General features: G+C 37.1%; 1 protein-coding gene across 1 annotated transcript in view; it reads left to right on the forward strand.

Moving 5' to 3' along the window:
* The first annotated feature begins 19,409 nt into the window (after positions 1-19,409).
* LOC114036377 (elongin-A-like) overlaps positions 19,410-26,102 on the forward strand; it is a 58,509-nt gene continuing 51,816 nt past the window's right edge. The window contains exon 1 of the mRNA XM_027852871.1: positions 19,410-19,463. The gene's annotated coding sequence lies outside the window, so the exon portion shown is untranslated. The remainder of the gene's footprint in view (positions 19,464-26,102) is intronic.

Raw genomic sequence — 26,102 nt, forward strand, 5'->3', positions numbered from 1 at the left:
GAAGAGAGTGCAAAAACAAACGGGATATTTTTAAAGCTTCCATGCATATTTTTCCTTTTAACAAACTGTAAATGTTTTGAAGTCTGTATGGTTGAGAGGCAGTCTGGCGTAATAGTTTGAGTGCTGGACTTGGGGAGGGAAAGACCTGGTTTTGGACTAGGATTTTAAGCTGAAGTCAGGAAGACCTAAGTTCAAATCCAGCCTCAGACCTGTCCTTGCTGTCTGAATCCTGGGCAAGCCATTTAATCTCTGTCTCCTTCAGTTTCCTTATCTGTTAAATGGGGGTAATAATCGCACCTGCCTTCCAAGGTTGTTATGAAGAAAAAAAAAGATAATGTTTGTAAAGGGCTTTGCAAACCTTAAAATGCTATGTTAAAAATAGTTAAAATATCACACTGCCTCTGATATTTAACAGGGGTATAACTTTGGAAAAGTCATTTCTCTCTCCAAGTTTCAGTTTCCTTATCTATAAACTGTAATAATACCTACTACCCAGGGTCAGTATAAGGCTCAAATGAGCTAATGTTTATTCAGTGCTACATAAATGGGAGCCTCATTTATCGGCTTGATTCCTTATCTTATTTGTCTGATCCTCAGTTTCTTCATCCGTAAAGTAGGGATGATAACACCTGTAGTTATTGCCTCACAGGGTCGATGTGAGGCTGGAATGGGGTAATGTCCATTCAAAACTATAAAGATATCAGCTATTGTGTAGGGTTTTGTTTGTCTGGGTCATTTCCTCATCAGTAAAATGGGGATAACACCTATCCTTGCCTTGTATGGCTGTTGTGGGGTTCAAATGAGATACTATATATATAAAATGCTACAGAAATATCAACTATTACAATGTAGGATCTTATTCCTCATTTCCTGTCATTTTAAGGTTACTATGTTTATACTAAAGTTATGTAATTTATAACATAAAATAATTTAATTAAAAGAGAAGTAGGACAGTGTACCTTGGAGTCAGGAAGGCCTGGGTTCAAGTCTGACCTGTGACATAGTGCTAGCTGTGTGACTCTGGTTTGCAGCTGGGAACTTCCTCTACCAATGAAGCTACAGGCTCAGTCCCCTCAGTTTTAAGAAGCAGATCCTTATAATAAATATCTACTCCGACTTTGAGCCATCCACATTTATTGGTTTTCATTTGTTTCAGTTGTGTCTGAAACTTTGTGACCCTATTTAGGGTTTTCTTGGCAGAGATACTGGAGTAATTTGCCATTTCCTTCTCCAACTCATTTTACAGATGGGGAAACTGAGGCAAACAGGGTTAAGTGACTTGCCCAGGGTCATCCAGTTAATAAGTGTCTGAGACTGGATTTGAACTCAGGAAGATGAGTCTTCCTGGCGCCAGGACCCTCACTCTATTCACTGTGCCCCCTCGCTGCCCCACATTTATTATACAACTCCAAAAATGGTAGAGGAAAATGTGGTAAAGGGAGTCTTTACAGTGGTGGTAGCTGCTGTTTGTAGATGTGTGTCAAGGATTGCTTGTTGCCTGTGGAGTAACTCCAACACGCACATATCTGGGCTACCAGAACAGAGTTTGCACAAGAGTTCTGTGTTGAAGGGCTGCTCCATACCTATGCACACAACGTGCTTTTCTTCACAGGTTTGTGACCATTTGTAATTTCTCCCTTTTCTGCTTCACCAGTCATGCCACTGGGAGTAGTAGTGTTGTGGAGAAAAGACTTGAGCCTTAGTCCTAGCTCCCAGATTTAGCTGGTTTGACCTTCCATCTCTGAGCTTTGGTTTTCCCAATTGTAAGATAAAAGGGCTGGACTCAATAAAATCTCTACATTTACGTAAACTCTCTGATTTATCCAGTGCTTAAGGTCTTTGAATGGAGGAGATGTGGATTCCATTTGAGACAATGTGGATTCAGTAGAAATAAATCTAGTTTGGGGCTTGAATCCTGACTCTTCTGCTTGGCCTCATCCATAAAATGAGAAGGTAGGCCTAGATCAGGACTTCTTATACTTTTTCTACTCGTGACCCCTTCAGTGCTTCTTAAACTGTGGGTCACGACATGGGATCGAGACCCATAGTTTAAGAAGCCCTGGCCTAGATGACCACTAAAGGCCCTTCCAGCTCTAATTCTATGATCATATAAAATAGAGCCTGTTGGACATTGGGCATAAATGGGGTAGAAGAGACATCATTTCACCTGGCCAATTTTTGCTTCATTGCCTACAGGCCAAATTCACTCTAGATCAAGGGTTCTTACTGGGAAGAACAGGGGGGGATGGAAGGGTGTCAGAACTTGTTTTAAATTTTTTTATAACTATATTTCAATATAATTGGTTTCCTTTATAATTTATTTACTTTCTATTATTTATATGAATATTCATAATATATTATATTATTCATTTATTTCATTTTTATACATTTAAAAGTTTTATTTTGAGAAGCGATGCCTAGGTTTCACCAGACTGCCAAAAGGGGTCCCTGGTGCACAAAAAGGTCAAGAATCCCTGCTCTAGGCTATATAGACATTTTGGCTTTGTTTCTAACATTTACAGCTCTATTAATATCACTATATATTAGAAACCTCAATGAAGGGCATGACTTTACATATATTGTCACATTGTTAAGATTACTTGGTTTGATCACTGACCACAATTTATTGTCTTTTCCCAGCAAATTCCTGAAGATAAATCACTGAGATTGAATTTATGCTAATCTTTTGTCCTAGATGTAATTTGATACAGCAATTTGTCCCTCAGATGAAATGTTTTCTCCACTCATTTGAAGAGATTAAGCCTCTTGAATATGGAAAGCTAGAAAGTGAGGGGTCTCTCACCAAAGTCTATAATAACATGAAGGATGTGGGTAAGGTAAATGAACCTTTTATCCAGATCTCACAATATATGACTACGAGAACACTATAAATGTCCTTACACAAATAAAAGGAAGTAGTTCTTTCAGGCGAAGTTAATGTGTATAACTCCTAGGGGTTGTCCAGGATGAAACCATAAATAGGCTTAAGATAGGCTTAAGGAGGTGGTCCAGAGCAGAAAAAATGCTCAGAAAAGTTGGGGTTGGTGGCCCACATTTATAGACCCTGCTACAGGGGAGGCTGAAGTTGTTGGATCACTGAAGTTAAGGAGCTCTGACCTGCAGAAGGGCTAAAGCTGATCAGGTCTCCATACTAAGTCCAGCACCAATATGGTGAGCCCCTGGGAGTGGAGGCCATCAGGCTGACCAAGGAGCTGGGAACACCCAGTCCAGACAATAAACAGAGAAGATTAAAACTCCTGTGCTGATCAGTAGTAGGACTGGACCTTGAGCTGCACTTGCAGTCTGGTCAAGATAAGGAGGAAATGCAGTCTTTTCTGCATCCCTCCCCCAAAAGGCTTAGACTGACATGTTGCTATGACTGACTACATGCTTCTCAGAGGACCAGCTCAAGTTGGAAGAAGCAAGTCTCAAAAAGATTGATCTCAAAGTGATTTTCTCTCTCTCTCTCTCTCTCTCTCTCTCTCTCATTCTATCTCTCTCCATTTATCTATTTGTTTCTTTGCTCATTTGCTTGTATTATATATGCTTATTTGTCTATCTATCTATCTATCCATCCATCTGTTTATCTGTTTATTCATTTACTTGTCTGTTTGTTTAATGTATTTGCTTATTTAATTGTCCATCTACCCATTCATTTATCTGCTTGTTTTTGCTTATTTACTTGTCTATCCATCCATCTATCTATCTATTTACTGACTTATTTATTCATTTACTTGTCTGTTTGTTTAATGTATTTGCTTATTTACTTATATGTCTATCCATCTTTTTATTTGCCACAACAGGTCATGAAGATCATCTGTTAAGTCATGGAGAGGTTACTATCTGTACCAGTGGAGAAAAAAACACCTGTATACTCATGAACTACAGATATTTTAGAGAAGAGAAATAAAATGGTGATACTAATAGAAATATTATGGAATAAGATCCAAGGATTTAGGTGCTGGAAGGGACCTGAGAGACCACTTAGTCTAACTTGATCATTTTACAGGTGAGGAAACTGAGACCCAGTGAAGGGAAGGCTCTTGTGCTTTGCTAACCTTTTAAAGTGCTATATATAAATATGAGCCCTTAGTATCCATAGGATGGTAAACTGAAGGACGTTCCCATGAGTATGACTTAGTAGTCCTAGAGAATCACCCTACCAAAAAAAAAAAACGAGAGCACTTTCTAATTTTCACACTTAAATGAATGGTCAATATTCATATATCCCACCTAAGCCAAGTTGCTCCCTCTTTGTTGTTGTTGTTCGTCCTTCATTTTTGAAGACGACCAATGACATCACAGAATGATGTCATGACTTGTGCGTGAATTGGATTTAAGTAAGGCAGAACTGCACAAAGTTATCAGCTTCACTCTTCCAGAATCATAGGAGTCCAATGGCAAGACAGAAGTCAAGACTACTGGCAATGGCTTGGGATGCAGTGGATGACCTTGGCATCTGTTGTCTGACAGAGCTTTAAGCACTCCACAGCCCTTAATGGTCATTGGAACAAATTGTTCTCATTCACCCATTCCAGTAGGGGAAGTCTTTGCCTGGCTGGGGTAGATATCCCTCTAACTTGATGATGGGTTTGAGGCATGTTGGTTACCCTCCACCTAGTTTAGCCAAGATGATTTTATCAGAGTGTGGCTACTGTGCATGTTACAGCTTCCCTTTTTAAACACATTTCTGATAATAGCTCTTAGTATTATTGTAATTCTAGCAACATACGGTGTCTTTTGAAAGGGTCTGAACTTAGCAAGGTAACTGCCAAGTCAGTCTCTGTGAGCCTCAGTTTCCTTACCAATCAATAAACAAGCATTTATTTAGTACTTAGTATGTTCCAGGTTGGACTAGGTGATGTTTTAAGATTTCTTCCAACTCTGCATCTAGAATCCTAACAATCTGTGGTTTCATCAGTTTTGGAAATGAAGACCTACGCAGATCTGCAACTTTTCTGAACATTAGAGTCTTAGAGAGCTGCCTGGAGGGCACTAAGAAGTTAAGTGATTTGCTCAAGATCATATAGCCAGTAAGCTGGAGAGGTGGGACCTGAACACAACTCTTTCTAATGCTGAGATCAGCTCTCTATCCACTACACTATGATGTTTTACATATGTACCCCTATATACAAGGTGTCCCGAAAGTGTTGGAACAGTTTTAAGCTTTATTAACAGTAAAGACTTTTGGAATATGTCTGTTTATCTGTCTATGTTTCTATGCATCTATGTTGTACTCTATGAGCAGCTAGATAGATAGAGGGCTGGGCCTGGAGTCAGGAAGACTCATCCTTCTGAGTTTAAATCTGGCCTCAGACACTTCCTAGTTGTATGATCCTGGGCAGGTCACTTAACCCTGTTTGTCTCAGTTTCCCCATCTGTAAAATGAGCTGGAGAAGGAAATGGTAAACCACTCCAGTATCTTTGCCAAGAAAACCCTAAATGGGGTAATGAAGAGTCAAGTATGACTGAAATGACTCAACAACAACAACAACAAAAGTCTCTGTCTATTTCTGAGAGAGAGACTAGGTCTGTGATTTCATTGAGATAGGGAACTCCCATGTGAGGAAACTCCCTCTGAGACCAATGAAAGTCAATACCTTCTCTCCAGTTCATAGTCTTAAGGAGATGCTAGAGCACTAAAAGGTTAAATGACTTGCTGAGGTCACGCAGCCAATAGGGATCCAAAGCAGGATTTGAATTTAGGTCTTCCTGGACAACTTACTGTCCATTACATTATTCTGCATATACTCACATGCCTGTATTTATTTCTAGTCATTATTGGAAGAGATTATTAGTTTACCTTTAGGCTTTTTTGTGGGGGGAAAGAGAGAAGAAAGAGAGGCCTCCTGGGATAGGACTCCACTCAGGGCAAGATAAAAAGACATGTGTCATTCCCAAGCTTGAGCTAGCTGGGTGTCCAAAATGTCTTATAGCTGGAGAGGTGAATCAGCTGCTCCCTCTGCCCCCTCCCTTCCACATTCCAATGGATGCATCTGTTGAAGCCTATCAGAGTTAGCTCCAGAAATAGTAAGAGACAGGAGGGGCCTGGCCCAGCTTGCCATTTTAAGTTAGGTCTGATTGAAGGTGCATTTGCTTCTTACATGTCTCATGTACCTCATTGCAGTGTGTCTTCACATTTTAAATTAAGGAACTTACATAGGCACAAGACAATATGATAATACAAAGACAATATGTTTTATAAATGTTGAACCAAGGAGTTGGGTTGTTCTCCATGTTGATAAGGGTGCTTTTGACAGTCATCCAAAGTGTGAGTCCTGTGGTACCCTATTAGTTGCATTCTGAGATATCTATATCTATATCTATCTATATATATTAAACATAAACTCTGCTTTCTGCTAAATAGAGGTAAGGATTCTACACTTTGGGGGTGGATACAGTGGTGATCTATTTTTCTCTCCTACTAAGCTATGAAGAAAAAGTCACCATGAACAAATACAGGAATTTCAAATTAGGTGATAAATGTGGGATTTAAAAAAATACCCTAAAATACCATTATTTCTCTCTGCCCTCCCTGCCCCATGCTATCACAATTAGTTTTGGTCTTTCAAGTAACAACCAACTTGCATTTCAGCACCTTTCATGTTTCCTGAAAATTTTCTGATTCCTGAGACTTTACGTGAAACAGTTCCCTGGCTTGAACGGCAGCTTAAGATCTCGAATATGACTAATTTGTACCAGCTGTAGTCTCCCCTCCACAGAATTAAAACAAAAAATAAAATGTGAAGCTTCTTCAAATGTCCTAACCCCATCAAGGCACACACCCAGAACACAAGAGGCAGACCCCCTAAGAGGGCAGCCCCAGCTCTTACCAAGTACTGGCCCAGGGTTCCGAAACGAAGCCTCTGCACTGAGCTCTTCTTGGTGGGCAACCTGAGAGAGAGAGAGGGAAAGGGGGAGAGAGAGAGAGAGAGAGAGAGAGAGAGAGAGAGAAGGAAAGAAAGAACAAGGAAAAATCCCACCCTGAGCTGCCAACAGCCACCTGACAAGCCCCAGCAGCAGCGATTTCCAGTGTGACCCTTTCTTGTCACTCTGAAGAAGGGAGCCTGGAGACTGCGCGCTGGGACAGTGAACATGACCCGTCCTGGCCACCCAGGGCCAGAGGGAGGGACTGGGCTTGGTAGGAAGGAGTTGGATTTCTCTGACTGTCCAACTTTTAAAAGTCAAGGGATCAATTGACCTCAGTTCTCGATAAGAATACATTTTGGGGGAATGTGGAGGTTTCAGGGCAGGAGTGGACATGGGAGGTGGGGAGGGGTAGCCCATGGATTAAAAAAATTAGCCTTTTGGAGATATACAAAATGATCACCCCAAGCTCTTCGGGAAGATATTGTCTGTCATAAATTAGATTAGACAGATCTAGGAGAGCAGTTGATGTTTACTGGTTCGATAGCATTTTGTCATTAGTCACCAGGCAGCTGGGTGACATAATGGATAGATCACTGGACTTGGAGTCAGGAAGACCTGAGTTCAAATCCTGCCTCAGACCTTAGGCAAGTCATTTAACTTCTTTCAGACTTAGTTTCCCCATCTAAAAAAATGGCAGTAAGAATACCTATCTTTTGGAACTCTTAGGGATGTTGTGAGGATAAAATGAAATAATATTTGCAAACCTTAAATTGCAAGCTTTAATTTTTATTGTTTTATATTTTATTATTAAAGTGCTAGCTGTTATTACCAATAAGCAATTACTATGTGCCAGGATTACCTCCCATTTACACTGTATATATTTTGTAGATATATTGTTGTTCGCATATTCTCTGTCCTAATAGAATGTGAACTACCTGAAGTCAGGAACAGCGTTTTTGCTTTTCTTTGCATCCTCAGAATTTAGTATGGTGCCTGTACATAGAAAACTCTTAATAAATGTTTGTTGATTGACATACAACGCACTGTGCTAAGCGCTAAGGGTTCAAAGGGAAAAAACAAAACAAAACAATCATTAAGTGCCTGGCACTGTGCTGAGCGCTTTACAAATATTATCTCATTTAATTTTCACAACATTCTTGGTAAATAGGTGTTATTATCCCCATTTCACCAATTGAGGTAACAGGCAGCAGTTAGGTGACTTGCCCAGGGTCACAAAGCTAATAACTTTCTGCAGCCATATTTCACCTCAGGTCTTCCTGATTCCAGAACTAGGGCTCTATCTATTGTGCTAGCCCTTACCCTCAAGGAGCTTACATTCTAACGGAGAGACAATATACAAGAAGCATGTAGCATTAAGCTCCAGCAACTCATTGTTATATGAGACGTCTAGCTCTAAGTCTGTGTTTCTATAATTCTAATAAGCAGAGTGGTATTGAAGAGGTTTGTGGGTAGCCCAATAGCCTGGGGCAGATGGAGAAATTTGCGGAGTAATCCTGAATGCTGTATGGACCTTTAGGGGAAGTTTCTTGGCAAGCTAAATTATTAGGGGAAGATGAAGGAGATGGAAGTGAGAAATGTACAGGAAGTATTTTAATCATGTCATTCCCAGAAAGTCGTCTTCTGTTTGATTTCGTGTTGGCAATCTGAAATCTCCCCAAGGAGGTGACAGCGTAAGCCCAGATAAATAAAGGTTAGAGCCGCAGGTAAGGTTGGCGGCAAGCATTTAAGCACCTATTATGTGCCAACTATTGTGCTTTATTAAACTACAGTGGGGGAGGAGGAAGGATGTTCGGTTTAGAATGGTCTCGGGTGTTTTGTTAGACAGTTAATCACGGCTGTCTAGTCGTGACCTCAAGTTGTGGGAACAACTAATGGTCTTCAATTTGAGAAAACAAGTTTAAAGTTACTTTTTAAATGGCAACTAGAAAACAGCATTCTATGTGGGATTGGTCTATGAAAAGTGTTTCATTGTGGACATTGAAGTTTCCAGAGCTCAGATACATCTCTAGATCTATCTGGGGAGCAGGGAGCAGGGAACAGGAGAGGGGTGGTGTTGGTGTGGGAGATGCTAGGAGCCTATTAAAGAATGAGGCTGATCCTCTTTGCCTTCATTTACCATTAAGCCTTGAAGAGCCGTTGGGAGAACCCAGGCTGGGTATAGGCTACGATATAACAAGTCGTCTTTAGAGCTGGGATGTGTGTGGCGAACTAAATTAGGTCCAGAGCAGGTGGAGAGGAGAATGAATGCACAGAACTTGTATTCACCTTGCTAAGAACATAAAGCATATAGTTCCCCAAAATATGCTGCGTATCAAAATGGGGCTAATAATAGCGGCTACTTCAAAGGTTGTTGTGAGGATCAAATGAGATATTATTTATAAGTGCTTTGCATATCCTAGCGTGCTATATTAATAAGAGCTATTACTATTATCAAGGTTATTATACTTTTCCCTCTTTTTCTTCTTTGAAATAGTATATTGAGGGCCGGGAGGATTGTACCATAGTGATATGGCAGATCATGAGATGCAGTGCCAGTATTGAACTTGAAAGAAGCCAGTATGGAACAGATGGAGGGTGAAGCCAGGAGAAATAATTTACAATTTATTTTGTTTAATGGTTTTTCTTTTTTATAAGAAAGGAAGCTCTCTCAGACTATAAGCTACTGAGCAGGTACCAGCCCGTGGTGACAAAGGAAATTTCCTCACTTGGGAGTTCTCTGGAATGAATCCAGGACAAAAGAAAGAGTTCTGTGGAGTTGGAGTAGAGAAGCAATATTGAAAAGTGCCAGTAGGGCACTGTATACAAAAGTGTAAATAAAAATTTTAAATTTGGGGAATCATTGGATATAAGAGCAATTATACAAAAACACGTGCACTAGTTATGGGAATTAATAAATATAATTAATCAATTAATCAGCATTTATTAAGCATATGCCAGGCACTGTGCTAGGCTCTGGGGATATTAGGAAAAAAATGAAATAGTCCATGCCCTCAGGGAGCTTACATTCTATCAGACTATCTGTACCAAGGAATTATTTTTAATAGGATAGCATCTTAGTCAATATCAGATTGACATTGCTTATCATTTGAGTTTTCTGTGTTAAACCTGACACTTTTAAGAAAAATGTTACCCTCTTTGGTCTTTAACCTCACCAATAAAATGAAGGTGTTTGATTGGATGATATACAACCCTCTTAGCTCTAAATCCTGTGATTGATAAAGGCCATCTACGCTTACCATCTTCAGAAACATACACATCGCAGATGCTTCCAATGCACTAATTGCTCTTTTAGTTTTGAAAACTAAACAAAGCCAACTAACAAAGCTATCAGCTTTGTAGAAATTATAACTCACCCAATTTTTCATATAACCTCCCCAAATGGAGCCAGTCAGTACAGTATTGTGTCCATGTTGAATGGACAGGTTTTCATAAGTGTATTTACCCACTTGTAAATTTCTTCCTGAAGATTTTATTGTTATTATTATTTAACTCAAGCAGGAGGGGATAGGATAAATGTGCTGAATCCATATCAAATTTATTTGGGTGTCAAGTGTACAGTTTCCCCAAATACTTAGTATATTCAAATTGGAATGATAATAGCACCTGTTTAACAGTATTGTGTTTATCAAATGATAAATATGTTATATAGCTTTACAAATCTTAAATCACTGTTATCAATATTGGTTGTTATACATATTATAATTTTTAGATGATGTTAATGTTAAATACTAACTACACGTGCAAAGAGGCAATGTGGCATAATGAAAACTCCCTGGATTGTGAATCCAGGAGACTTGGGAAGCCCTAACTAGTCAAGGTAGCCCTAACCAGGGTTAGGTCACAAGGGTTCTTTCCCAGGACATTGACGCTTAAAGGGAATTAATGGCATTTACCATCCTTTAGTAGTAAAACAATTAAGCTAAACACCTAGGTAGCAAGAATAATTAGTATAATAGGAAGTTACCAGGTGGTGGGTTTCTTCCCTTTATATTTTCAGTCTACCTGGATCTATACCCACCATGGTTGTTATCCTAGGATTTCTTGCTTCCTATGAAGTCCTGTGGCTGGGTCCTGTCTCTTTCCCACTTCACCCTCAACAGAATTTATCTCAAGTGGATCTTACTTTGGCTATCAAAATTGTTATTGATAACTTTTCTTCCACTATTTACTTTTGTTTGGGCCAGTTATAAATGCTCTGGGCCTCAGTTTCCTTTTCTGTAAAAAAAAAAAAGATGTTGGATTAGCTCTCCAAGGTCCCATCTAGAGCTAAAACTCTTCTTTGAAAATGAACAATTAAACTTACTTGATATATGGGATGTAGTAATGCTTGGAGGAAGCCCTCTGCTTTCCTTCTATACTGAGGACTTACTTGGTGAGCAAAGTTCTTTGATCTATGATAGTGTTAGATTTTAAGCAACCACACATTCCTTGTGTATTAAGTAGATATGATATAACTTCTGTCTTTTAGTCACTTCCGTGGAGTCTTCCTTTTTCTTCTTTGGGACAATGAGTAAGTTGTCAGGCCTTTCATATATGAATTGCTGCCTCCTTTCTGTGCAGCTGCTTATTTGCCCCCAATGTTTCTTTTCTAGTTCCCTTAAATTATGGGCTTGACTAAATATCTCTGTGTTTCCATTATCCAAAAGATCTTCTAGTCATCCCTTCTTAATATTATATCTTAGGCTTTTTCATTATCCACCTAAAAATAATCTTTTCCTCCAGGTCTTGATAGCTAATCTAGTTTTTTTGTCAGCTGAATTTTGAGATGAACAAAAAATAGCCCTCTATTTTTGCCGTGAGCAATGTTTTGAATCAGGGATTACTTCTAAAAGGCAAAAGGAATAATGTGTGTCATTTCAACTATTATTCTTTTTTCTACCATGTTCTTATTTTAAAAAAAAAAAAGATTAGTGCTGTTGCACTCTTGAAAGTACAGTGGTTTCTAGTATTCTGCCCTAATGAGAAAAGAGATCATCAAGAATACCTACATCCTTTTAAAAAACAAAGCAAAATTAAAAAAAAAAAACCACAACTGTTTAAATGAACCCTAATGGAAATTGAAAACTATTTTCCTTCATAAATCCCTCAGAAATAATTGTTAAAGTTGTATTCTAATAAATTTTTAAAAGTCTTATAAATTCTTTCAGAAAGCAGCTTACTATTAGACTACCTCATTTATTTGGAGCCCTGCAAATACAGGGTATTTACAGGGTATACCACAGGGTAACAAATTATGGGTACATGTTCTGAGTTTCTTTAAATTTTGCTCCAAGGTTAATCTTTTAAAATACAGGGATCTACAATACTGAAGGGAGCCATTATTGTTAGCTATTTCAATACTTTCATAGGAAAGTTTGTCAATCTCTTGCCAAATATATGCAGATATTGTATACTCAAGAAATCACTTGACTTTTTCATGGAATAATTATGTTGTTGGGACTATATGAAACTTGAAAGTGTTAGTAAACAAAAGAGTTATTTGTCCAAAGATGTTCATAAGAGTTTTATGTGTAATTTCAAAACAAAAAAAATTTGGACGTAACCTACATGTCCAACAATATGGGAATGGTTAAGTTGTGGTATATTAATGGAGTACTATAACATATATAAGATGGCCAATCATGAAGAATACAGAGAAACCTAGAAGTACTTTTATAAAATAATGCAAAGTTAAAAATGGAACACAGAATCAAAAGAATGACATATACATAATCTATAGGGAATAAGAATGGACAAAGAGTTCTGATGATGACGTAGAACAAAAAAGAGTTATAATAGATTATAGATTGATATTCATTTAAATGTAAATAGTTGCTAAATTTAATCCATAAGATCATATATTTAGAACTGGAAGAGACCCCCGTGATCACCTCAGTGATCATCTAATCCAACCCCCTCATTTTACAAACGAGGCCCAGAGTGGTTAAGTGATTTGTTCAAAGTTGCATAAGTAGTAAGTGGTAACCTTTACAAACATTGATCATGTTTTAGAGCATAAAAACTTCACAAACTCTGCAAAAAAGTAGAAATATTACACAAATCTTTTGCTGACCATAATGCAACAGAAATTATGTTAAAAGGCTACTGAAAAAAATATTAAAATAAGCTAGAAATTAAAATAACCTAATCTTATGTGGTCAAAGGGAAAAAATTCATAGGAACAATAAATAATAGCAATGAGACTATAGACCAAAATTTTGGGGATGTTACCAAAGCTGTTGACCCAAACACATAAAAATCCAAGCAGTAAGTGGCAGGGCCAAGACTGAACCCAAGTCCTTTGACTTAAGTTCATCACTTATTTTCCTCCCATTGTACTAGCCTGCCTCTGTATTTACCATTTTTTTGTATTGATGTTTAAATGTTTTATTAAAAACATCGTGTTAACGAATGGATTAAAAACCAGCATCCAACAATATGTTGTTTACAAAAAACACACTTGAAACACAGTGACACAGACAGAGTAAAAATAAGCGAGTGGAGCAGAATCTATTATGCTTCAGCTGAGGTCAAAAAGCGGTGGTAGCAATCATGATCTCAGATAAAGCAAAAGCAAAAATAAACGGGAGAAGAGAAACTACATTTTGCAAGAAGGCAACATAGACAATGAAGTAAAATCAATATTAAACATATCTGCAACAAATGGCAAAGCATCCAAATTCTTAAAGTTAACAGTTAAAGTTAAACAGTTAAATGAGTTATAGGAGGATATAGACAGTAAAACTATACTAGAGGGAGACCTCAATGTTTCCTTCTCAGAACTAGATAAATCTCACCATGAAATAAACAAGAAAGAAGTTAAGGAGAGGAATGGAATTTTATGAAAATGATATATGATCAATCTCTGAAGAAAATTGAATGGGACCAGAAATGAGTTTTTCTCAGCCTCATAGGGCACTTTCACAAAAATTGGTCATGTATTAGCCATAAAACCTCAAAACCCAATGCAGAAAAGCAGAAATATTAAATGCATCCTTTTCATACCATAATTCAATAAGAATTATATTCAATAAAGGGCCATGGAAACATATATTAAAAATGAATTGGAAGCTATATAATCTAATCCTAAAGAATGAGTAGGTCAAAGAATAAATTATAGAAAAAATTTATGAGATGTAGCCAAAGCAGTACTTAGAGGAAAATTTGTATCTCTAAATACTTACATCAGTAAAATAGAGAAATAGCAGATCAAAGAATTGGGTATGCAATTAAAACAACTAGAAAAAGAACTAATTAAAAATCCCCCAAAATCTAATTAGCCAATGGTTTGTCTATTTTGTTGTTTTTTTCATTATTTCATTTTTTTTAGATCATCGTTTTATTAATTAATTGAATGGTTTTCTTACTTTCAACTTTATTAATCTCTCCTCTGAGTTTCAGGATTCCCAATTTGGTGGGGTTTTTTTGTTTGTTTGTTTTTTCACATTTCTTTTTTTTTTTTTTTTAGGTAATTGGAGTTAAGTGACTTGCCCAGGGTTGCATAGGTAGTAAGTGTCACGTGTTTGGTCTAAGGCTGGATTTGAACTTAGGTCCCCCTGACTTCAGGGCCAGTGCTCTATCCACTGTGCCATCTAGCTGCCCCACCAATTTGGTGTTTTTTTAATTGAAAATTGATGCAAAAAATTTAAATAAAATATTAGGAAGGAGATTACAGCAATTATAGTAGTACATCACAAAGATCACACACTATGACTAGGTAGAGTTTATACCAGGAATGCAGGGCTGCTTCAATATTAGAAAAACTATTAGTATAATTGCCTATATCAAAAACAACCAAAATCATATGATTATTTCAATAGATGCAGAAAAAGCTTTTTTAAAAAACAAAATAAAAACCCATTCCTGTTTAAAACACTAGAAAGCATAGGAATAAATGGAGCATTCCTTAAAATGATAAGTAGTATGTATCTAAAACCATTGTCGATCACTATCTATCATGGAGATAAATTAGAAGCCTTCCCAATTAGAGCAGGGCTAAAGCAAGGATGACTATTACCACTATTATTCAATATTGTACTAGAAATGCTAAGTACAGCAATAAGAGAAGAAAAAGAAATTGAAGGTATTAGAATAAGCAATGAGAAAACAAAACTATCACTCTTAGCAGACAAAATGATGGTAAAGAGAATCCTAGAGACTCAAATAAAAAACTAGTTGAAATAATTAAGCAATGTTGCAAGATATAAAATAAAGCCACATAAATCATCAGCATTTCTATATATTACTAATAAAGCCCAGCAAAAAGAGGTGGAAAGAGAAATTCCATTAAAAAAACTGCAGACAATATAAAATATTTGGAAGTCTACCTGCCAAGACAAATCAAGGAACTATATGAACACAATTGCAAAACATTTTTCACACAAATAAAGTCACATCTAAACAACTGGAGAAATATTAATTGCTCATAAGTAGGCCAAGCCAATATAATACAAATGACAATTCTACCTAAATTAATTTAGTTATTCAGTGCCATGCCATTTAAACTAACCAAAAATTATTTTATAGAGCTAGAAAAAATGACAAAATTACAGAAGAACAAAAAGTCAAGAATATCAAGGGCATCAATGAAAAGAAAAGTGAAGGAAGGTGGCAGTACCTAGCAGTACCAGATCTGAAACTGAAATTCTTTTTTTTTTGAGCAGTTGGGGTTAAGTGACTTGCCCAGGGTCACACAGCTAGTGTCAAGTGTTTGGTCTGAGGCCAGATTTGAACTCAGGTCCTCCTGACTTCACGGTCAGTGCTCTATCCAATGCGCCACCTAGCTGCCCCTGAAACTGAATTTCAAAGTGGTAATCATCAAAACAATGTGGCACTGGCCAAGAAATAGAGTGGTGGATCAGTGGAAGGTGCACTATACATAATAGTAAATGACAGTAATCTAGTATTTAATAAACCCAAAGATCTAAACTTTTGGGACAAGCACTCACTATTTGACAAAAATTTCTGAAAAAAACTGGAAAGCAGTTTGACAAAAACTAGGTATAGACCAACATCTCACACTGTATACCAAGATAAGGTCAAAATGAGTACATGATTTGGACATAAAGGGTGATATAAGCAAATTAGGAGAGCATGAAAATTTTACCTGTCAGATCTATGGATAAGGGAAGAATTTATGACCATACAAAAGATAGAGAACATTACAAAATGTAAAATAGATAGTTTTGATTACATTAAATTGAAAAGCTTTTGCATAAACAAAACCAAATACTTCTCGGATTAGAAGGAAAGCAGGAAACTAGGAAAACATTTTTACAGAAAGTTTCTGATAAAGGCCCCATTTCTCAAATCCATAGAAAACTGAGTCAAATTTAGAAGAAAAATCATTCCTCAACTGAAATATGGCCAAAGGATATGAACAAGTAGTTTCAAAAAAAGAAATAAATGCTTCTGTAGTCATATAAAAATGCTCTAAATCACTATTGATTAGAGAAATGCAAACTAAAACAACTCTGAGGTACCACCTCATATCTATCAGATTGGCTAACATGACAAAAAAAAGAAAATGGCAAATGTTGGAGTTGTGGAAAAATTCAGACACTAATGCACTGTTGTTGCAGTTGGAACTGATCCAACCATTCTGAAGAGTGATTTGGAACTTTGCCCAAGGGGCTATAAAACTGTGCATGCCCTTTGACCTAGCAATATCACTACTATCTCTGAATCCCAAAGAGATTGAAGAAAAAGGAAAAGGACCTATATGTACAAAAATCTTTATAGCAGCTCTTTTTTGTGGTGGCAAAGAATTGGAAATTGAGGGGATGCCCATCAGTTCGGAAAAGGCTGAAGAAATTGTGGCATATGATTATGATGGAATGTTATTGTGCTATAAGAAATGACAAGCAGGATGCTTTCAGAAAAGCCTGGGAAGACTTATATGAACTTATGCAAAGCTAAGTGAGCAGAACCAGGAAAATATTGAACAGTAACAGCAATATTGTACACAGATCAACTGTGAATGATTAAGCTATTCTTAGCAATATAATGATTGAAGACAATTCCAAAGGATTTATGATGAAAAATGCTATCTACCTCCAAAGAAATAACTGATGGAGTCTGAATGCAGATTGAAGCATCCTTTTTAAACTTTATTTATTTTTGGTTTTTTTGGAGGGGGTTTATTTTCTTTTGCAAATATGGAAATATGTTTTGCATAATTATATAATCGATATCAAAATGCTTGCCTTCTCCATGAAGGGAGAAGGATGGGAAGAAGGGAAAGAATTTAAAACCCAACATTTTAAAAAAGAATATTAAATTTTTTTTACATGTAATTGAGAAAAAAAAGAGAGAGAAAACCTCAAAACAATGTCATGCTGATATGAAAGATAGTAAGCCAAAGAAAATTTAATAAGGTACCATTTTAAAGGCTAGTGAAAAGTAACAGAAACTAGGATTATTCCGTGGACAGTATATTATGTAATGAATCTGGGGTAAAGGTTGCCAAAATTTCCAGGTACTCTAGATTCCCATCTAGAATTAAAGAGCTGTCTTCTATTCACTGCATGCTTCAACTTCACAGCTTGTAACAGCTTAATAAATAACAAATGCTTGTGTCTGGGGATTTTGAGCTATTTTAATTAAAAAAAAAAGCAAACAACTTTGTCATTTTGATAGCCTTAATGGATTTTAGTAAAAGTTTTTGTTTAGTGCTTTTATACAAAAAAATGACAGATAGTTGAAGCAAATTATTTCTTGAGGAAAGTCCAAATTAAAAAAAATATTGAACTGAACTTTCATTGCACTTTGGCCTACCTCTAGTGTATTCATCATTCTGTTTTATATTAGCTATTTATATAAGGGTCTTGTCTCCCCTACTAGACCATAAGTAAGGCCTATGTCTATTTGTCCTAGGGTCTTATGCATAGTCCTAGTAGACACTTCATGTTTGACTGTCTTACAGCTGAAGTATTTCAACTGGCAAATATTTGTTATGGCTTTAGAATCAACCTCATGAAAATTTCCATTTCTTCTTTTCCTTCCCCCCGCCTCAACTCCTGCTCCAACTGAATCATCCCATAATTGATGAACATATGTGGGGAGCTATTGATAGTTCCTAGGAAGGACCAGCACAACAAAAATGTTTGTCTTAAAAAATGTATTACAGCAAACATAACTTTGTCAGCCTTTGGTGGTTAATAACTGCCTTTATTCCTAATTCCTAATGCCTAATTCCTAAAGGTAATTGAGGCCTTACCTATGGTAGCTCAAATCAAGCAGGTTTGCTCAGTTGCTATTCTTTTTTCCTCTTTAATATATAGACTTTCCTTCTGATTTCCTTATTCTGTGGATGGTTTGGAACCTCAAAGTCCACTTTGGATATATGGGGAAAATAAATCAGTTACTGAGTCCTGTTAATTCTACAATTCTAACTCTATGATCTCTCTCTCTCTCTCTCTCTTTGTCATCTATCTTTTCCTTGCCACCCTGATTCAGTCTCTTTTCAACTCTCACTTTGCTTGTCATAGATTTTCTGACTGATTTCCATGGTTCCAGTAATCACCAATCTGTCCACATAACTGCCAAATGTCTTTCTAATTCATAGATTTGACAAAGGACTGTCCTGCTCTAGGTGGTGCCCCCAATGCTTGCTTCTGGAAGACAAGGCTGTTTGATTTTTGTCTTTATATCCTCAATGCCTAGTACATAGTAGACACAATCAGTGCTTATTGAATTGAATAAAGGATGCATAAAGCCTTCTACAATCTAGCTTGAATCTACCTTTCTAACCTTATTTCACATTGCTTCCCTTCATGCATTACATAGGAATAGAGATAAAGAGATTGTTTGGTTATTCTCCAACCAAGCCATGCCTTTTTTGACCTGTGTATCCCTCAAACAATGTGCATTTATATATGCTTGCTTGGTCATCTTTTTCTTGAAAATTGAGGTCAGATGTTGTTTTTTCTTTTCCTTTTCCTTTCATTTTCTTCCCATCTGAGGTCTTGTGCCTTAATATCTTTTATTGACTGGCACATAGTAGGTGATTAATAAATGCTTATTGACATGAATTAACTCATTCTTTTGTCTAGACTTCTCCTTTACCCCTATTATATTCATACTTTTTTTTTTTGGTTTATGTCATACTCCTCCCTAAGTTATCTACCTGCTTATAATATAAATAATGACCATCCTTTGGAATAGGTCAGTTATGGAGTCTTTTCAATGTAGCTTTTCTCTAAAAAACATAATTTAAAAGAAAAATTAAATTTGTGTATGAAAGATAGTGCTCCAGAATCACCTGTGTTTCCTGGTTTTGAGCTCAGTCACAGCTGCTGGGAAGCTGTTCAAACATTGTTCTGTGTTGTACTGAGTTGTGAGGTTAGTCTCTTTTCCCCCATGGCTGGCATTTATATCCTCCAATTATAGTACTGAGTAAGTGGAGCTCTCCAGTCTCTGGTATTGCCATATATAGTAACTGATATCATTGCAGACTCAGACATTCCAGGCTTTCTAGAGAGCAGGAGGAGGCCACCCCTTATAAGGGATTCAGATAATCTATGGAGTTGTGGTTGGTAGAAGACTATGGTGCCCTGTGAGCCACTTTCCGGCACTTTAAAAGCAAATAAGTTGTAAGTAACTTAATTGATGTGTCCAAAAAAGTATTCTTCTGTGATTCTTTTAATACATCAAACAGAGCCAATCTCTAAAATTTGCTATCTAAAAAAATGTTTTTTTGGATTGTTGATAGATTTGGTCACCAAACTGAACTTGGCTCTGGCAAAAATGTCTCTTGATAAAAAAAAAAAGGGTTGTGAGTTGGACAAATTAGAGATGTCTTCTGATATAGATGAAAGAGTTAGAGCTACAAGGGAACTTAAAGGCTATCTGGTCCTACCCCTTCATCTTACAAATGAAGAAACTGAGGCCCACAGGGGCAAAATGACTTGCCTAGAGACAAACCTAGTTTATTTCATGAGGTGGGATTTGAACCAAGATCTTTTTGGTTTTAGGTTCAGTACTTCCTCTGCTACAAAATCCTCTTTTTCAAAAAATATTCAGCTTTTCCCCTGTATCTGAGGACTATATGAGATAATATGAAAGGATGTCTTTGAATGGGACTATGTAGATGATTATTTAATTATTTTCCATCTATGAAAAAGACTGGACCTTTTTATGATCTTGCAGAAAATTGTAGGTTCTTAAGGGGCAGTAATAGAATTATAATTCTGTGTAACTTTATCAGCCTGCTCCTTCCCCCTCTCCCCCAACTCTACCTATGTTTCTGGAGCTGTATTACAATCATAAATACCATCTGAAAAGTCTGTAATATCTGTAAGGTCAAATCTGATGCTTTGTCTCTGGTTGACCTTATCTATTACCTACAATTTATGCATTTGTGTATAGACATCTGATGTCATTTTTTTTGGTTGGATTTTGTTGTTGTTGTCGGCCGCCTGTATTTTGTGTCCTGTGGATTTCTAGAATTCTTTACTGCTATCCTTCCTAGGTTGGAATTGTTACTCAATAGTATATGGTTTGGTACATAAAAGTAGCTTTCCCCCAACCTCCTCCTCTCCCTCCTTCCCTCCCCTTCTTTTCCACCTAAAACCCTCTTCACTACTCACAAGACTTGAGGCAGATATTTTTAACCAACTCTCATTAGATACACTCTAATCTTGGCCAAGAGCCCGTTATTCTTGTCTATCATGGTACAGAAATTCAAATCCCATTCTCAGACATCATTTCTTTAACCCTCTGTTCCATTCTTGAATCTACCTTTCTCTTCCAAAACCTTTTCTCCACTCCCCGCGACCCCCCATCAGCAGTAGCAATGAAAATACCACCTGTGTTTCTAAGGTTCAGTTTCTTACCCAGGATTTCTAGGTGCTTTCTTGTGGGGATGAATGATAGCAGCAGAAATGTAGGCGTAATCAGGTTTGACAAGTTCTGGGCACAATCATGCCCCAGGTACAGGTGAAGACAACAGACATTTCTCCGGTACTAGTTACTATCAGGTCAACAAGTAACTGCCTCAGTACCCTTTAGTATGTAGTCCACCATTATTTCTCCCTTTTGTTCTTATGAGACGAGCTACCTGGTTGCTATTTGTTTCTATGCCAACATTCTTTTGAGCAGTGGTCTCCAAATTGTTATGATTACATACCCTTATCAGTAAATCTTTTAATATTCTGTCCCAATAAATGTCTATTTTAAATCTATGTAATTGTATTAATATATTTTAATTTTAAATAGTATACAAAATTGAAGTTGAAAGGATACAAGATATACAAGACTTCTAAAAATCTATTGCACCAAGAACTTTTTTTTGCTTTGATGAGCAATGTGATTGAATGTTTATTTATTTTTATTTTATTTTTATATTTCCTTTCATTACTCTATCCTTCCCACTACCCGCATCAAACATTTTTAAATACCCCAAAACAAATCCCCAATACATACCTATATAGTCCATCAAAACAAATGCCCACATTAACCATGTCTAAAAATGTATGTCTCTTTCTAAATTTTAAGATCATCACTTCTCTTTCAGGAGTTGACTGGTACATTTCATCTTCATCTTTTGAACTTGTGTTTTATCACTGGGGTGATCATAGTTCTAAAGCCTTTCAAAGGCCTGCACAACATATGGCTGCTTGCAGCCCACCAAAGAATTTTAGCGGCCTGCAAAAAATGTAGGGTTGCCACCGCTCACTCTCTTGTTTGTCACGTGACCTGCAGCAACCAATTACTATCGGTCTATCTCTAGTCTAACCTACTGTGGCCTGCAGGAGTTTACAAGTTGTGCAAGTCTGCTCTGTAATGTTGTTATCACTGTTTAATTGTTTTCTTAGCCTTGCACACTCTGCTCTGTATCAGTTCAGAGAGGTCTTTGTCCTCTGAAATTGTCCATTTCATCTTTTCTTACGGCACAATAATATTTTATTATATGGATATGCCAAAATTCATTTAGACGTTCCCCAATAGGACATCCCTTTAAGTTTCCAGTTTTTGGTTACCATGTTTTGTACATATAGAACCTTTTCCTCTTTCTCTGCCTGGAAGTTTTCATAGTTCCAAAGTGCTTTCCAGAATGGCTATACCAATTCATAGCTCCACCAACAATGTACTAATGTAAATGTTTTCCCTTATCCCCTCCAACATTTGTCATTTTCCTATTTTGTCATCTTTGTCAATGTGACAAATAGAAAGTGTAATCTCCAAGTTGCTTTAATTTGTATTTCTCTAATTATTAGTGGTTTAGGGTATATTTTCTCATGATTATTGAAAGCTTAGATTTCTTCCCTTGGGAACTGTTCATAACTTTTGAGCATTTATCTATTGGGGAATGGCTTTTAGTCTTTTATAAATTTGAATTTGTTCCTATCTTAGAAAGGAGACTGGTATCGGAGAAACTCATTGCAAAGATTTTTTTTCCCCCAGTCACCTGTTTTTCTTCTAATTTTTACTATATTAGATTTATTTATGCAAAAACTTTAAAAGTTTTATATAATCAAAATAGTGTGCTAGTATGATTGTTTGCTTCTGGATCTTATATGCAATTTTCCTGATATCAGTTTTCCTACTGTTTTTCAAACTGGTATGAAAAATCTTGTTGATCACTGCTTTGCAGTGTAGATCTATCCCCCTTTCTTTTTACCTTTTCATTATTTTTTTTAAGAGTGCTGACATTTTTGTTTTTCCCATATGAATCTGTGTGTGTGTGTGTGTGTGTGTGTGTGTGTGTGTGTGCGTGTTTTGGTTCGTTCTAGTTCTGTAAAGTAACCTTATGGTAAGTTGGAATGGCACTGAATAGGTTAGGTAATATTGTCTTTTTTATATTGATATGGCCCAACCATAAGCAATTAATGTTTTTCTCCTTTTTACATCTGTCTTTTTCTGTAGAGACTGTTCTGTAGTTGTATTCCTATAATCCCAATTTGTACCTTGGTAGGTCTGCTCTTGAATACACATTCTATCTCTATTCTCTAGGTAGAATAAAACATTGTATAGTTATTTTGAATGGAATTCCGTTCTATATCTTCCTGTTGGACTTTGTTGCCAAAATAAAGAAAAGAAGTAGATTTATTTTATATCCTGTTACTTATTATCTATGTGACCCTGGGCAAGTCACTTAACCCTTTTGCCTCAGTTTCTTCATCTGTAAAATGAGTTAGAGAAGAAAATGGCAAACTACTCCAGTATCTTTGACCAGAAGACCCCAAATGGGATCATGAAGAGTCAGACATGACTAAAAATGACTGAAAAAAACTTCAGTTATTATTTTGACTACTTTTCAGTTAAATCTTTAGCTTCTCTAATTAGAACATCATATGTAAGAATCATTTTAAATACCAAATAGAGGGGTTTATATTTGATTCTAGAGTCAACAGGGAGCCAATGGAGTCTGAGGAGGGGAGTTACATGGTTATGGAGTTATGTGGAAGTTGTTTGGGTAGTTGAGAGACTTGAGGCAGGGAGATCACTTAGTCTACTGCAATAGCATAGGTGAAAAGTAACCAGAGCCTGAGCTATGGTGTTATGGAGATTAGAAAGATGAGACTTGGAAATTACTTGGATGTGAGGGGTAAGTGAGGAATCAAGAATGACACCCAGGTAACTAGAGGGATGGTGGTAACTTCAAAAGAAAGAAGGAAGTTCAGAAAAGCAAGATTTGGGGGAAAGATAATGTAAGGCAATATACAGTATAGATTGCAACCTACATGTTCATCCTGTCAGTAAAACACACAGGGGACTCTTAACAGTTGCTACCACAAGATCCCAATGCATGAGCTCTGAAGGTCACCTGCTGTAACCATAAGATAACCTGAAGAGGGAATGAGATTAATGTTCAGGGAATGGAGAATTTTCCCTGTGGCATCTTCAGAATTGTTGCTGTGGATGCCAAGCTTGGGATGAGGTTATAACTACTTTGATGGGTCCAAGGATCAGCAAAGAAAGGGAAAGATTGGGAGCCTGCCTAGCAGGGGAAGAAAGAAGGTGAAGGAAAAGGTGAGCGTGCATGAATGTGGACAATAATTAAATGAAGAGTATATGTGGTTGTATTGGAGACAAGTATCATAATTGATTATGGGGAAGGGTATGCTGGTAAATATTTAACAACCAGCTGAGGGGGAGAGGAGGACCTCTACCCACAACATACTTTTAAAATTTATTTTCATTATTAATATTTGCTCTGCTTCTTTAAGTCTGGACAGTCAATAAAAATGATATCCCAAGTCCTAATTTGTAGTGTTTGCCGAGTTTTGAGATGCAAGTACTCACACTAAAAGTTTAAGGATTGGCTCTCAGATTGGTACAAGTTGGCTTCTGCATACTTCAAGATGGAATCCATCTTCTCACCCTCAAGTTATAATCAAACTGTTGCCCAGGAACCTACAGCAGCTATAGATGGTGGACAGCTCTCCAGGAGAGTAGCTAATTGTCTTAACCTAGCTGAGTGAAATTTGGGGGGGGGTCTCAGTTGCATTATAAAGGAGGGAGAGGCAATCTCTCTTATATGCCAATTATGTTTTTAAGGGGAAGAGCCCCTCATTCTAGTTAGCCTCTAGGGTACCACTACCCTAGTCATCTGGGTATTTATATTAGCCATTACTCATCACCTTCTCCCATCTCACATCACTCAGTTCCCGAATCTTTTTATTGAGATTAAAACAATATCTCTCCACTCAGTTGGCACCTCTCACTCGGCCTTTTGTAATAGTCTCCTAATTCAAGAGTTTTAAACCTGGAGTCCATTGATTCAGGGGGCATCTAGTAAACTGGGTCGGAAAAATTACATTTTTTTCACTAACTTTTAAATGAAATTTAGCATTTCCTTCAATACTTTTACTTTATTTTATTTTTTTGGCTAGGCAATGGGGTTAAGTGACTTGCCCAGGGTCACACAGCTAGTAAGTGTTATGTGTCTGAGGCTGGATTGAACTCAGGTCCTCCTAAATCCAGGGTTAGTGCTCTATCCATTGCGCCACCTAGCTGCCCCCCCTTTGATATTTTTAAAAGTATTCTGAAGACTGCACCACAGGCTTTACCTGATTGCCAAAATGGTCCATGACAAAACCCTATCCTAATTGGTGTCCCATACACTGTTGCCAAATATTCCTCATATGGAATTCTGACCAGATTATTGCTCCACTCAATAAATTCCAATGGCCCCAATTGACTCTTTTTTTTGCTGTTGCTGAGTTGTTTCAGTTGTGTCCTACTCTTTGTGATCCCATTTGGGGTTTTCTTGGGAAAGATACTGGAGTGGTTTGTCATTTCCTTCTCCAGCTCATTTGTCACATTTGAACTCAGGAAGATGAGTCTTCCTGACTCCAGGCGCAGCACTCTATCCGCTGCATCACCTAGCTGCCCCTATTGACTCTAGGATCAAATATTATTATTTAATTTTTAAAATTGCATTCTTTCAATATTTACTTTTGTGTACGTTTTATGATATATATAATATAACAGTAAATATGCCTTATAAATAAGCAAATATCTTTATTAGGAGTGCATGATCTAAAAAGTTTGGAAACCACTGTTGTTGCCTCCATACTCATATGTATGATTTAGTGGAGGTAGGCCAGGATTTTCTACCTGTGTCTTCAGAGTCAGTGTGTTAGAGTAGAAAGAGCACTAGCTCAGAGGTTCTGTGTTCAAATCCAACCTTTGACACATAACCTGTGTGACCTTGAGGAAAGCCATTTAATCTCCCTGTGTCTCAACAACCTTAATTGTCAAGAGGAGGTTCCTTACTTCCACCTCTTAGGAGCCCTACTTTTCATCAAGATTCTGCTTTTGTGCCGCCTTCTGTATGGAGCCTTTCCCAACCCCTTCCCCTCAAATTCCCCTCAAAAAATTCTATCTTGTGTATATTTTGCACATATCTTTATATATACATATCAGCTAGTAGTCAGCATTTATATAGCCCTTTTAGGGTTGCAAAGTATTGTTTCATTTTAGCCTCACAATAGTCCTGGGGGGTAGGTGCTATTATTATTCCCATTTTAGAGATGAGAAAACGGAGGCAAACAGAAGTGAAGTGACTTCCCCAGGCTTACACAGCCAGTAAGTGTCTGAAGATGGATTTGAACTAAGGTCTTCCTAACTCCAGCCATAGCACTCTTTTTAAAAATTTATTATTATTATTATTACTATTATTTTTATTTTGCAAGGCAGTTGGGCTTAAATGACTTGCCCAGCATCACACAGCTAGTAAGTATTATGTGTCTGAGGTCACATTTGAATTCAGGTCTTCCTGACTA

The sequence above is a fragment of the Vombatus ursinus genome, unplaced genomic scaffold (assembly GCF_900497805.2).
Source record: "Vombatus ursinus unplaced genomic scaffold, bare-nosed wombat genome assembly UNPS02009835.1, whole genome shotgun sequence".
In the NCBI taxonomy this organism is placed as follows: Eukaryota; Metazoa; Chordata; class Mammalia; order Diprotodontia; family Vombatidae; genus Vombatus; species Vombatus ursinus.